Here is a 13,974-nt window from a genome sequence, read left to right on the forward strand (position 1 = left end):
AGCTCCCTAGACTTTGCATTAGAGTTATTTCTACTACATACGCCACTTTTTTTGAGGCTTCTCTGAAATGTCTCCTGACACAGTCCCACATTCCTTAACAGAGAAGGGTTTTAGATACTGACATCCATTTGAGAGAAAAATAAAAGAACTGTAATACCCTCTTGTAGTAAGAGAGAGAACTCCCACCTCAGAGTCAGTGGTATCAGCAGAACTGGGACAATCCTATTTTGGCAGAAGGCACCATAAGGTCAATGAGGGCCATAATGGGAGAGGGCATGAGTCAAAGGTTGGGGTCAGCCAGCATTGTTGGAGTGGGAGTAAATAACAGCAGCAACTGTATTTAGGCCACCAGTAGAGAAGCAGAGAACACCCCAAAAATGACACCAGAAGCATGTTAATGGTCTTTGAAGACACTTAATGGCCACCTGGGATTTTATTTGGGGAAGAAAGAGAGAATTGTTCCAGATCCTAGGAATTATGCTACCTGGAGCTCAGAGCCGAAGGTTGTTTCCATTGAGATTGTTCTCACTGCTCACCCCTTCACTGTCCTGCCCCAGGGTAAGAAATAAACTGGAGAATTTTAACAAGTTATTAGGTATTTGCAGGGAGGGGGGTTCAACATGTAGAAGATATAAAGGCTTGAAGAATTTGCAAATTTGCCTACCACAGCGCTAGTATTATTCCAATATTTGTGTATATGCTACTGAAGGGAGCAGTGGGTCAACAGCATTCATTCCTTCATTGATTTATTGAAATAATATTTATTGAGTACTGCTACACTCCAGCCATTGTTCTGGGTTTAGGAGTCTCTGTGAAGAGCAAGGAAGATAGTAAAGGACTCAAAATCATGCCAGATGAAGTAGCACTGCAGGACCCCTTAGAGGCTAAGGTAGCTAACTTCAGCCATCTGAAGGGCCACTTGTGAGTCAAGGATGTAGTGGAAATGATGCTGTACCAGTTCTAGCCCTAGGCATTAAGAAGCATGTCAGCTATCATTTCTACCCTCTTGGAGTTCTGACCCATCATATAAAGAATTCTGAATACTCTGCCTCTGTGTGTGTGTTGGGGGAGGGGGCACATGGACAGAGACAGACCCTGTAAAATTAAAGAATATGGGAAGGTGGGGTGGATGGAAGGAAGGAGGGGGTGAGAGAGGCCCAGCCAGTCCCTAACTCTTTCAATCCCCCTAGCTGAGATACTATGCATGAGTGATGCCATTTTGGATCCCTCCAATCCCTGTTATTCTACCCTAGCCAACACTGCACAGAACAGAGCCTTGCCCAAATTACAGAATCATGAACAAATAAATGGTGGAAGTTATTTAAGATGCAAAATTTGAAGGTGAGTTATTATGTAGCAATAGATGACTGAAACAGGGTTTAACAGCAGATTAGACACTGCTGAAAAGAGCTAGTGAACTGGAAGATAGGTCAAAAGAAAATATCTAGACTTAAGCCTATTGAGATAAAAGGAGGGAAAAAACAGAACAAGAACTTAGTATAATCATACTAGCTTTCTATTGGTTAGTATTTGCAAAGTATTTCTTGCTCTTTGTATGGAGTATGGTGAAAAGATCTAATATATATGTAAATAGAGCCTCAGGAGGAGAGGACAGAGAGAGAATAGGGGGAGAAGCAATATTTGAAGCAATGAAGGGCAAGAATATTCCAAAACTGATGAAAGATATCAAACCATGAATTAAAATGTATTTTGAATACCAATCATTATAAATGCAAAGAAAACCATTATAGTAAAATACATAGAAAAGCACATTATAGTAAAATCAATGAAACAATAGACAAAAAATGTATGAGAACAAGACAAAGGCCAAAACACATATCATCTTCACAAGTGTAGAAAAAGATTGATAGCTGATTTATCAACAGAAATGAAATGATATCTTCAAAGTGCTAAAAGAAAGCAAATAACTGGCAACTTAAAATTCTAAACCAAGCAAACTGTCCTTCAGAAGTGAAAGAGAAGTAATCCTATAAACTAGAGAATTCATCATCAGAAGACCCACACTAAACAAAATACTAAAGTGAGCTAGTCAAGTGGAAGAAAATGATCCCAGATGGAAGTGTGGAGATGCAGAAAGAAATGAGGAACAAAGAAAAGAAGAAATATTTGAGTAGATCTAAATAAAAACTGACTATATAAAATTAAGTAATGATGAGTTATTGGGGTTATGTATATGGAGAATTAAAAATTTTAAAAGGTGAGATTGAGGTAAATAGAGGAAAAGGGCCTAAAGTCCTTGGATTAACTTATACAGCACTTTTTAAAATAGCTGAAAGTTTTTTTATAATAATTAAAAAAGTGGAAATGACCAAAATAGCAAAGGCTAAAAGGACTCAGCTACATATTTTATAATTTCTGAATTTTTAAATGAGTGTTTATAACTGAGATAGTCCTGTGTAATAATATGAAGCAAAAACACAGTTTCATTTGCAGTATAACATTGGTGTTTAAAAGGAGACTGAAGGCTACCCAAAACATTTAGTTACTGACTTTGGCAGAATTATAACTGTCTTCTTCACTCTTCCTTGCAAATTTTCTATAGTAAGCATAATATTAATTATGAGGGGAGGGGACACATTTTAAGTGATTTTAGTCTACAAAATAACATACCAGCATATAGTCCATCTGACTATTGTGCTGCAAAGACTTCCAAATGTGAGAGCTCCCAGATCTCTGGCTGTTGACCACAATCCCAGGTGGGGTTCTGTGCTCACGTGGATGTCGTCCCTGTCCAAACAGTGTGCAGCTACCATGCTAGAGGGATGAAGAGACCCCACTCTAAGCTCGTGCCAGCCCTTCTGCAGCTGGGCACATAAGTGGAAATCCCTACTGATTGCCTGGGAGCCATTCACTGTGCCATGACATCTGACCTAATCCTTAGTATTTGCTCCAGGCTATTGAGTTTTCAAAGCACTCTTGATATTTATTGTTTATCCTTATACCCATCCCAACAGACAGGCAGGGCCCTCCGTTATATGAATGTGAAAACCAATTTTCAGAGACACTCAATAACCTGCCCTGGATGGGGAGGTGAGAACTGACAAAAGCCAAGACTTCAGACTCTAAATCTTGGGCTTCCCCCAACACTCCTGTTTTCTGATTTCCCAGCTGCATACTGTATGGGTGAACTTGATGTAGCTTCCTCTATGAACTTAATGTCATATACACGTGCAGTTAAGAATTTGCACTAAGGATCTTTTTTCTAAACCTGGTTACTAGCTTCTGCCTCATGAATTTTCTCATCCCAAAAAGCAAGTTCCCAGGGGTCTCAGCAAAGACTCTGGCTGCCTGATCTCCTTCTTCAAGCTTGCCTGCACCCTTAGTCTTCCCAGCAGAGATCTAGACAACCCAAAGTTACTCAAAAGCCCAGCTCCCGGATGTTCACTTGAGTGTGTCTAGAATCCCAAACACCTGCATGAAGTGTTCTTTGTCCGGGATGCGACCACAGCGCAGGGTGAGATGGAAGGTCTGTTTCCCACTGTGCTGCTGGATTTGCATGAACACTTCCTGGGGCTGGTCCCTCATTTCCATCAGGGGGATCACATCGGCCACAGGGCAGTGTGTATCTTGCCGCCAGCCCCCAAAAGGTCAGGTGGGCCACCTGCAGCATGGTGCCTGATTCACTGAAGTACAGGGTTCCCACCAGCCTTTGGAAGAAATAGCTCATCTGGCACAGCATGTTGAGAGTGAAGCCAGCTATCCCAGCCACCAGGCACAGGGAGTCAAGAGGCATGAGGCCCTGGGAGCTAGTAGAAGCCTGGGGGTAGGGCCACCACTGTCAGAACTGTCTGTGCCACCTTTAGCCAAGACAAATGCCTGTTGGCTCCAATGGCATGAAACCGGTAGACCCTCCAGAATTTCTTTTTCTGTGTCTGGAGGTTTCTCCTTCGAGGCGGGTGACCTGGTCCCCACAAACCTCCTGGGATCCTGCCCACTGCAACACCACAGCCCACAGAGAGGCCTTCCCCATGCAGCCAGTCCCCGGGGCAAGGTTGGAGGGGGTGGCCATGGCCCTGCAGCTTGCTGCCAGAAGTCTTACATAACATTTTAAAAAGTTAAAGACAAATATTGTGATCTATGGGATAACCATTAAATAAAAAAGAATGCTCAATTAACTAATGGAGAGATAACAAAAAGGGCAAGAAAGGAGAGAATAAAAGAACATAGAATGATGGACTAAGTATGAAACAAAGATGGTAGATATACATCCAAATATATCACTCATCACATTAAAGGTAAAGGGAAAAAAAATGCTCCAATTACAATGAAAAGATTGTCAGATTGGATTTAAAAAGACAATCAACCATAGGTTGCTTACATGAGAAATATCTTGTATAAGGATACTGAAAGGTTGAAAGTAAAATGACAGAAAAAGAAATACCTTGCAAAGGACAAAAGAAAGTGACTCTCCTAACATCAGATAAAATAGACTCTAAGGCACAAAGCATTACTTTAGATCCGTGACTCCCAACTAGGAACAATTTAGCCCCCTAGTGGACATTTGGCAATGTCTGGAGATACTTTTGATTGTCATGACTGAAGATGAGGATGCTACTGGTATCTAGTGGGTAGAGGATGTGGTACTGCTAAACATCCTACAGTGCACAGGACAATACTCCATATACAACAAAGAATTATACTGCCCAAAATGTCAATAGTTGAGAAATATTGCTATAGATAAAGAGAGACATCATATAAAAATAAAAGGACCAACCACCAGAAAGACATAAAATACTTTATTTGTATATACTAGTAATATTGCCTCAAATATATAGAACAAAAATTGACAGAACCAAAATGAGAAATACATAAATCTGCATTTATGGTGAGAGGTTTCAATACAGTTCTCTCAGGAACTGATAGAACAAATGGACAAAAAAAGTAAGGATGAAGATAATTTAAACAATGTAAGTAATACACATAAATTTATTGATATATTTTAAAAACTGCACCAAATATCTATAGTATACACATTCTTTTCAAATGCACATGGAACATTTACCAAAATTCACCATATGCTCGACCATATGGCAAGTCTCAAAAACTTCCAAAGAATTAAAATCAGGCAGAGTATATTCTCTCACTATAGAGGAATTAACCTTGAAGTCAATAGCAAAAAAGATAACTAGGAAATTTCCAAATATTGGAAATTAACAATATTTCTATTGCTTAATTCTAAATAACTCATGAGTCAAAGAAGAAATGACAATGGAAATTAAAATATATTTTGAACTGAATGATATAGAAAACACAATGTATTTAAACTTGTGGGGTGAGGCTAAAGGTGTTTAAAGAGTCTTAATTGCATATTTCAGGAAAAAAAGGATGAAAAGCAATGATCTGTGTATCCATATCATGACATTAGAAAAGGAACTGCTAGTTAAATCCAGAAAAAGGGAAAATAACAAAAGAGCAGAAATTAATAAATTATAAAAATATTTTATAGAGAGTATCAACACAGCCAAAAGTTGGTTTCTGAAAAGACTACTAAAATGGATAAGGTCCTATCAAGACTGATCAAAAGAAATAGAGAAGGCACAAATAAAAAGTGGAATGAAAAAAGGGGAATGTCATTTCAAATATTACAGATATTAAAAACTTAAAAAAGACATTTTGGACAACTTTATGTCAATACATTTGAAAATGTAGATGACATAACAACATCGTAGGAAAACACAGCTTACTAAAAGTGACACAAGAAAGGAAAATGTGAATAGTCCTAAATATATTAAAGAAATTTCATGTGTAATTAAAAATTTCCCCTAAAAATTCCAGGCCCAGATGGCTTCACTGGTGAATCCTACCAAACAGTTTAGGAAGGCTCTCATAGAAACTCTTCCAGAAAACAGAAAAAGAGGGAACACATCCCAACTAGTTTTATGAGGGTAGCACAATCTTAATCCCAAAATCTGACAAGTCAGTACAAGAAAGGGAAACTACACACCAATCTCTCTCATAACATAGATGAAGAAATTCTAGCCAATATATCAGCAAACCAAATCCTGGTATATATAAAAAGATATTATATCATGACCAATTTGAATATAATCCAGAATACAGACAGATTAATATTTGAAAATCAGCCAGTATAGTTTACCACTTTAACAGATTAAAGAAGAACCATCATTGGATCCTCTCAAGAGATGCAGAAAAAGTGTGTTATACAACCCAGCAAACTAGAAACAGATGGGAAATTGCTTAATGGAATAAAGGGTATTTACAAAATAACTACAGTAAACATCATATTTAATAGTGAAATATTGAAATCTCCCCCCAGGATTGTTAATGAGACAGGGATATCTGCTATCACCAATTCCATTTAAGATGGTACTACAGCTCCTAGCCTGTGACAGAAGGTAAGAAAAGATAGAAAGTATAAGGTTTGGAAAATAATAAATATACCATTATTATTTACATATATTACATACATATATTTGTACATACATGATGATGTATGTAGCAAATATAAAATAATTTATGGACAAACCATTAGAATGAATAAGCAAATTCGTCAAGGTCATGGGGCACAAGGTCAACATAGAAAAAATTCAATTGTATTTCCACATACTAGCAACAATTAGAAAATGAAATTTTAAAAACATTACCATCGGCAAGAGCATCAAAACTCCATCAACTACCAAGGAATAAATCTAATGAAAGATTGGTAAGAACTTTACTAGAAAATTATAAAATATTTTTAGAGACATTAAAGGCAAAATAAATAGTAAGAGGTACTATTTTCATGGATTGGAGAACTCAATATTCTGAAAGTGTTATTCCTCCCCAAACTGATCTATGGATTCCACTTAAACCTAATTGAAATTCCAACAGTCTTTTTTTGGCATGGAAATTCCCTCAGGTGGGAATGTGTACAGTTGGGCAACTCAAATTTGTTGCTGCGTTTGTTGGAGATTGACTGCAAAAGCGAGAATTGATTTTGGGGTTTCAAATAAATTTTAGGTAAGAATTCGCAAGTACAGAATCTGTAAACAGTGAGGATCTACTGTAAGTGGGAGGGGGCACAAGGGTCTCTTGGCTGCTGGTAATTTCTACTTTTGTTCTGAGGGATGATTACACAGGTGTATCTACTTTATGGTAATCTATAAGCTTCACTTTTTTTTTTTTACTTCTTTACAATTGTCATACTTTAATAAGTTTATTTCAAAATGAATTTTGGGATTTTGGACCATGGCTTAAAAATTCTGAAATAAACTCCATCTAAGTGGTCTTATTCCTAATTTTTGCTTTCAATGAGCAAATCTTTGAAGGATGAAATAGGATTTCTGGCTTTCAAAGAAGACTTCATGAATGTGAGATAATTCCTAGAAGGTATATAGAGTCTTGTCCAGGTCATTAAGGGCCATTTACCACTAGATTGGGAACTTCTCAAGGGGAAAGACTATTCCCTTCACTTCTGCATGCCTTGTACCTATCACAAGTCCTGACCCAGCTTTTGGTGAGGCTTGGCAAGTAGCTTTTGCTAATTGTGCCAACTCCAAACTATTAAGAATGGCTTCCTGGCACACTATGCAGGAGAATTCTGAAGCTGCATCCAGGATCAGTAGGAAAGAGTGTGTGAATAGTTAGCAATGTCTGCCATGGGTACCAAAGACAAAATGGTAGCATGTGCAGCATCCTGGTTGATGATGCAGAGCACTGATTTAGAGCATTGTTTGCTCAGGAACTCAGTATAGGACCCAAAAGGGTTTTAGGATATAAGAAAAAAGGCAACGAATCAATCTAAAACTAATTACTGTGCAGGAAGTCAAGTTTGATGGAAAGGAAAATAACAGTAAAGAGTGTACACAGTAAGTCAAAGTGAATTAAATGAGAAGGGAATCAGAAACAGAACGTGTGACCTCTGATGTCTACACTTGAACTTTTCCCAAATAGATATTCCTCAGAAAACTGCTCTTCAGGACATTTATAAGCAGGCCTGCCTCTAATATTTGCAAGACCCAGGTCAAGAAGAAACTGCTAAATAAAATGTGTTCTATCCATTAACTTTGGCAAACATACCTGAAAAATTTTAAAGTATGGAAAACAGCTATGGTCTTTATATGATTGAAAGATGGCAAAAAATCAAAGATAATGAATTTAATTATTGTTGAACATGTTTGGGTGTTCTATCGATGATCCAGTGATGTTTAGGTGAATAATAAAATAAATGCAAACACAGTTCATCAATTATTTTTTATTACATAACATTTATCTCCTTGCCTTCATTTCAGCAAAACCAAAATTTACATAGCATATGTTTTATTGACAATGATGTCAAATAAGCTATTATTGATGTCTGTAGTACATCATGAAATTCTTGGATGGTTTAAAATATCATTTCAATTTGAAGAAACTTTGCTCTGCTGGGCAGTAACAACTGTAATTGCTAATAATATCATCAAAGCAATACATAGATTTGGAAACAAAAAATGACATATTATGTATATCATTACCATGGGATTGCATAGACAAATGATCATTATCACAACATATTACAAAATATTTTAATTTAATCATGTATATTGTTAGTAGTTATATCATGATTTTCACTGTCTCCTAAAGGAGTATCTGGCTCCTTATCATATTTCTTAAGTTCTTTTTCTTTAATATTTGTCAATGTTGGGATATTCTATAGAACACCAAAGAATAGCAGTATCTCGATTGATTGGTTCAAATCTCTCTTTAAAAGAGACCACCAAAAAGTGATCTCCTTAGCAATGAGATTTAGGATTCTTTATAGGTGAATCTTCTCCTTCAGAGTCACACCAAATTTTTGCTTCTATATTCTGGTATCCTCACATTTTTTTTGGAATATCACCCTTTGTTGCATATTTCATATGCAGTTCCTTTTGATTTAGAAAAAATTTCCTCTAAAATTAAAAATCCTCTGAACAGTGAAACAGTTTTTTTTAAAATAAACTTTTGTTAAGTTTTAATAGCAAGCAACTGTTTTACCAAATAACTGTGGATAGTGCAAATTCAAAATTATCTTCATTTTCCGACAAATACCATGATTCACTTTTTTTTTATCTTCATTTTATTGAGATATATTCACATACCACGCAGTCATACAAAACAAATCGTACATTCGATTGTTCACAGTACCATTACATAGTTGTACATTCATCACCTAAATCAATCCCTGACACCTTCATTAGCACACACACAAAAATAACAAGAATAATAAGTAAAGTGAAAAAGAGCAATTGAAGTAAAAAAGAACACTGGGTACCTTTGTCTGTTTGTTTGTTTGTTTCCTTCCCCTATTTTTCTACTCATCCATCCATAAACTAGACAAAGTGGAGTGTGGTCCTTATGGCTTTCCCAATCCCATTGTCACCCCTCATAAGCTACATTTTTATACAATTGTCTTCGAGATTCATGGGTTCTGGGTTATAGTTTGATAGTTTCAGGTATCCACCACCAGCTACCCCAATTCTTTAGAACTTAAAAAGGGTTGTCTAAATTGTGCGTAAGAGTGCCCACCAGAGTGACCTCTCGGCTCCTTTTGGAATCTCTCTGCCACTGAAGCTTATTTCATTTCCTTTCACATCCCCCTTTTGGTCAAGATGTTCTCCGTCCCACAATGCCAGGTCTACATTCCTCCCTGGGAGTCATATTCCACGTTGCCAGGGAGATTCACTCCCCTGGGTGTCTGATCCCACGTAGGGGGGAGGGCAGTGATTTCACCTTTCAAGTTGGCTTAGCTAGAGAGAGAGGGCCACATCTGAGCAACAAAGAGGCATTCGGTAGGAGACTCTTAGGCACAATTATAGGGAGGCCTAGCCTCTCCTTTGCAGTAACCGTCTTCCCAAGGGTAAAACCTATGGTAGAGGGCTCAACCCATCAAACCACAAGTCCCCTATGTCTGTGGTCATGTTAGCAACCATCGAGGTGGGGTAGGCCACATGATTCACTTTTGAATTGAGGAACTTCTCTTGTTTCACTGAACTCTTTTTGGAATTTCAAAATTGTATAAATTAAATCTAATTGCCTTAATAGTATTCTGTTGGATTAGTATCCTGGAATGGATGGAAGGTCACATTGGATGTTTTCATAAAGATTGTTCCATCATTGGGCAAGCTTAGAAAATATCATGTATAGTCTTTGAACTGGTTCAAGGAATGTCTCTATTGGACAAGATGAGCCCATGCCTTCTAATACCAAATTCAAACAAAATGCCATAAATAATACAAAGAATGCTTCTGGATTTTTTGGCCAAAAATCTGCTTATGCATCCTTTTCTTTATTAACCATGTTAATGCCGCTGACAATCTTTGACATTACTCTTATTATTTAAATAAAGCCAAAATGCTTTAATTTTAAATTCAATTCAATATTATTAAATATTTTCATTAAAATTAAAAGTATTTATCATTCAAGCATACATGTCCATCTAGTTGCCAATGTAAAGAACAGTATCATACAGTACATGGTACATGTAGACCAACGTATTTAACATCCACATTTAAGATGAATTTTAATTGTTTAATATTGTAACATGTTCTTGAGCCACCATGTACAGCTGTTGTGGATACCATGCTAATTAATGTGTACCTCTAGAGCCATTAATTGGAACACAAAGAAAGCAGGGAAAATGGAAGCTTGGTCCAGCAGGAAAACATACTTTGTTATGTAAAACTGTATTGTTTTCATGCTATCAGAGAAGGAGGATTTGACACGTGAATTTTTCTTTTCTCTTTTCAAAGCACTTCCACCACTCTGATCCTCTCCAGACTTCCCACCCATATTGGTTTCCCACAATGGCAGCTGAACCAACCACAAAGCAATGTTATATTTTGACACAGTCATCTTTGGCTTTGAGGATGCAGGAAAAGGGATGCAAAGATCTCTCTTGCCTAGATCTGTGACTGGTATGGTAATAATTGTAGGGCAAAAAGGGTTTATGGTCAAATAAAGTAAGTTTAGAGAATACCAAGTTAAGCCATCTTTACTGTGGAAATTCTTAGAGCCTCAAGTATATTAATATACATTAAAAATATCTCCAAAAGGGAACAGAGTTATGCAGCTCTTTATAAATGAATTCACCCACAGAACCATTTATTCTTGGAGCATCTCACTGGTGTGGTGTTCCAGGGAGCAGAATTTGGAAAATAGTGTTGAGCTTCAATACACACACAGGGCTTTCTGCTCCACAAAGGACTAGGAAGGAGAAGGAAAACACCTTAAGGGGCAATGCAGTGTTTGTGAAGGGGCTCTCCTCCACTTAACTCTTCAAAGTCAAGTGAGGGAGCCCTCAAGCAAAACACTCTTAGAATTTGGGGCAGCTGACATTTACATCTCTGGTTGAGTGGTTGCTAAGTTATTTGACTTGCTGACCTTTGTCTGTGCTACCACAGCAAGAGAAAAGTGTTGGAGAAGCATGTGTGGGATGGTCAGAGAGAGAAGGGGCCAGGGTCACTTTCCCTGCTTCTCAAACATATGGAAGAAAGACCCAAATATACCCATGGGCCCCTGTGTTGCCATGGAGAGTAGATGACATGAGGGAGTTTGAGTCTTGCAGGTACCACTGCTGGGGAAGTCACAGACATATGCTCAATGACCATTTCCAAGTCCTCAGTCTGTTTCCATTCCACAGCCTAGGGAAGATGCTAAGTCTAATGAAAAAGCCTGACCATGCCTTACCCAGAAACTGGAAACAAACAACCCCAGATACTTATCAGGGGAGGAACTCTCAGTGGTAGTTTCTTTCCCCACCCCACCCCAGTCATGTAAGTACCTCATGCTTAGCAGCACAGATCTGTCTGTCTTCTTCAACGTGAAGCATGTGGAGCTGCCATCCACCAACCTTGACTCGAGCAGTTTTGGTCATCCTGGGAGACCAGCCATGATGGGCTCTCTTCCCCTGCTCTTTTGGACCCTTTGAGCTGTGTAAGTAGTATAGTGGTCATTTGTTGAAAGTTTCTGTTTTGCCTGAGCCTGTGTTCCCATGACACACTATATAGCACTTGCTCCCCAACTGCAACAGTGGGGAATAAAGTGGCATAGGCATTTTAGGATTGTAGCATGGCGCCACTAGCTGGGGGTTAGTGTGAAGATGTGCCCAAAGGTCCTGATGACACCAGCCCATGGAAAGTGAGCTAAAAAGCCTTATAACAAGAAAGAAGACCCCTGTTTCCCTCTGCTTCCCTCCTGCCCTGGTGAGAGAAGTCACCAGGAAGAAGTGAGTGCAGGAGCAGATCTATCTTGCTCCTTCCACTCTAAGACTCTATAGTTTAGTTGGGGTCGGTGTGTGTGTGTGTGTGTGTGTGTGTGTGTGTGTGTGTGTGTTAAGGGCTTTAAATTACATTCAAAATTGATGCATTAAGGTGAACTGGAATGAATCTTTAAAAATAAAAAATGTGACTGAATTTTAGGGAATTAGTTTGAGAAGTTTTTAGGAGAGTCCTCTACCCAGAAGGAAAGGGGCTTCTACACAGCAGAAAAAGTAAAGAAATAGAGTTATTTCACAGTAGTGGTTAAAGGTATAGATTTTGGCACCAGATTACCTACATTCAAATATTGTCTCCTCCACTTAACTATGTGACCTTGGATATGTTACTTAATTTCCCTTGGCCTCAGTTTCTTCATCGGCAAAATGGGAATGATGAGAGTATCTATTTCACACGGTTTCTTTGAGGATTGAATTTATAAAATGCAGTGATCCTAGCCTTCTGGCATGCAAAACCCATGAGTGCCTGGCACACAGTAAGTTTTGTATAAATGGTTATTAAATAAAAGTAAAATAAGTTAGGTTCCTCAATAAACCTTAAATACCTAAAGTGCTTGGCAGGGAATGTAAGTGATTGAAATAAACTAGGTGTAAGATAAGATAGAGTGGTAGGGTCTGTGACAAATTGGGGAGCTTATGTCCCTCATCACGGGACAGCCATGCTCAGCTCCAGCTGACTGCTCCCATACTGGAATAAGGTCCATGTGTTTCTATGGCTTCTGATTTTTTTGAGAGAGCCTTGACTAATAGAGTATGGTGGAAGCCATATAAGTGACTGTAAAGGGGCTAGGTCAGAAAGTCATTGTAGCTTCTGCCTTGCTCTCTTGGGTTGCTTGCTCTGAGGAAGTCAGTCACCATGCTGTGAGAACACTCAAATAGCCTGGTGGAAAGGCCTACTTAAGCAGGAACTGAAGCCTCCTGCCAAAAGCCAGCATCAGCTTGCTGGTCATGTGAAGAAGTCACTTGGAAACCAGACCTTTGGAAACCGGACCTCTAGCCCTAGTCAAGCCTTCAGAGAATTGCAGCCTTAGTCAATATCTTGACTGCAATCTCATGAAAGATCCTAGGATAGAATTGCCTAGCTAAGCCTCTCCTGAATTCCCAGAGCACGAAAACTGTCAGAGATAAAAAGTGTTTACTGTTGTTTTAAGTCACTAAGTTTTGATGCCATTTGTCACACAGAAATAGATAACTCAAGTAGTCCTTTATTTTTTCCATGTTTGTTGAATATTTATATTTCTTTTTTCTTTGAACTGCTCACTTATGTTGTCCATATTTATTGGATTGTTTATCTCACTCACATATAAAGAGCTCTTTGTAAATCAAGGAAATTAGCCATCTGTTGGTCATATATATTGAAAATGTTTTTCCATTGTATGAGGCCAACTTCACTCAAACCAAAGCCAGACCAAGATACCACAAGAAAAGAAAACTACAGACAAACATCCCTTATGAAAAATACATGCAAGAATCTTCAACAAATACTCACAAACCAAATCCAATAACATAATGAAAGAATTATATACCACAATCAAGTGGGATTTATCCCATGTATGCAACAGTAGTTCAAATAAGAAAATAAATAATTGCAATCCACCACATTACCGAACAAAGGAAATAAAAAACATGTGATCATCTCAATGGATGCAGAAAAGGCATTTGACAAAATCCAACACCACTTCTTGATAAAAACACTTAGAAAACTAGGATTAGAAGGAAAG

General features: G+C 38.0%; 1 pseudogene; it reads right to left on the reverse strand.

Moving 5' to 3' along the window:
• Positions 1-3,402: 3,402 nt before the first annotated feature.
• LOC119532740 lies at positions 3,403-11,854 on the reverse strand (annotated as a pseudogene).
• Between the last annotated feature and the right edge of the window lie 2,120 nt (positions 11,855-13,974).

This window comes from Choloepus didactylus, chromosome 4, assembly GCF_015220235.1.
Source record: "Choloepus didactylus isolate mChoDid1 chromosome 4, mChoDid1.pri, whole genome shotgun sequence".
Taxonomy (NCBI): Eukaryota; Metazoa; Chordata; class Mammalia; order Pilosa; family Megalonychidae; genus Choloepus; species Choloepus didactylus.